At 43.1% G+C, this 1,702-nt stretch overlaps 1 protein-coding gene across 1 annotated transcript in view; it reads right to left on the bottom strand.

Annotated features, from left to right (window-relative positions):
- The window catches only part of LOC102210375 (potassium voltage-gated channel subfamily H member 1-like), a 110,264-nt gene that overhangs the window by 27,727 nt on the left and 80,835 nt on the right, over nucleotides 1-1,702 (bottom strand). The gene's annotated exons all lie outside the window — the stretch shown is intronic.

The following is a 1,702-nucleotide window of genomic DNA, read 5'->3' as shown; positions in this document are numbered from 1 at the left end:
ATACTCTTAACTAACTGAAGCCTTTAATTGAAATTCCAAATAAACAAATTGATACACTCTTTCTGGCGAGACACATGGCAGCACTTCTGCTATAATTTTGTTCATATTTAACAAAATTTTGACCTCCAGCAGAGATGTTCCTCTATACTATGCCAGCCACTTGGTTATGGCATTCTGTGTATGCCCCGCCTACCAGCATCTTGCAGCCTGCTGTTGTGTGCTGGATTGTCTCAGGAGCAATTCATTCTGCACCTGGGGTCTTGTGGTGTGGTAGACCCCAGCCTCTATAGATCTTGTGCTCACTGCTCAGAGCATGTTCCTGTGCTGCCATGATTAGTGCCTCTGTGCTGTCTTTCAGTCCAGCTTACTCCTGCCACTGGCAGGATCCATGTGTGGGGCACTGAGACATAGGCCTTCTTGTAGCCAATTCAGGCAGTGCACAGGTTGGTCACTTTGGTCTTGCAGTCTTGGGCGACTGCTCTGTCTAACAGGAGCTGGTGTTTTGCTCCTCTTATATTGCTGCCAATTCCTTTCTGTGCCCCCCTCATGCATTGAGCCATGTGCCTGTTCATCTTAGCTGCTATGATCTCTAACAGGACCTTCCACGTGGTACTGAGGCGGATCCTTGGGGATCAGGAGTGTGAGGGACTTGTACTGTTCAAGTCTTGATATTGGAGACCTGTTCTTGGATGTATGCCACTGTGACGGTTACTTGACCCTGTTGAGGGAGGTTGCTATCGTCTAGATCCACTAGCTACTGAGCATTGTGGTTATGGGTTGCGTCCTTCTCTCATATGCTCCGTCTCCAGTCCTGGTGGGGCTGTTCTCATATTGTTCCCCTGCCAATGAGCATATAGCTTGGATGGTTCCATGGAATAAAGCTGGTTTATTCTCCTACCTTCTATTTTTGTGGTATACCCCAGGACTGTTTCTCCAGGCACATGGCTGGTCTCTGACTAATTTTGTTTTGGTCTCCTGCTCCTGGCATTTTGACTTTTAGATTCTGTTTTTCTAGACTCCAGCATTTTGTTTCTTGCAAACTCTGTTTTTTGTTTGTTTCTGGACTTTTGACTGTAGTATTGAATGATTAAATATTTTTAATTCTGGGTTAAGGCAGTTGACACCCTTAAAATATCATCAAGGAAATTTGGTTAAAGGCAGTTGATGCCTTTAAAATACAGTCAAAGAATGGGGTGGAGGTAGGGGACGTCCTCTAACTATCGTGTGGGAAAAAAAGAGAAAAGAAATTAAAGTAAAATAATGTTAAAAAATTTAAGATGGGAAGGTGACTGTCTCAAGTTTATCATCAGTAGAAGCAGGTAGGTGATGGACTGCAAATACTATCAGGAAAAAAGCAAGTCTAAGAAATTTTTACATGTATAAAAAGAAAAGATCAAATAAGAATGTCAGTGAATATTTTAAAATAGAGATTATGGGTGCTGACCCATGCAAATTCTTAGGTTACTTAGACAACAACTGTATCTGTAAGCATGTGTGAGATCAACTGAAGCCTGGAATGTGATATTGTGTGGAGATTTAAAGTTGCTGGTAGATATTAACGGTGTCTCAGCTAAGGCAGAAGACAGCAGACACTGCACAGTGTCAACAAACTGTCTGGCTGTGGAAACTGAAGCAGTGCCTAGCTCCGGAGTCGCATGCGGCTCTTTATCTTTAGTCCTTTTAGTGGTGGTTTGGGAAAATA

This window comes from Pundamilia nyererei, unplaced genomic scaffold, assembly GCF_000239375.1.
Source record: "Pundamilia nyererei isolate P.nyererei 1_Seehausen unplaced genomic scaffold, PunNye1.0 scaffold00189, whole genome shotgun sequence".
Classification (NCBI taxonomy): Eukaryota; Metazoa; Chordata; class Actinopteri; order Cichliformes; family Cichlidae; genus Pundamilia; species Pundamilia nyererei.
Note: the sequence above shows the minus strand (reverse complement) of the source record. Positions and strands in the feature narration are given on the sequence as shown.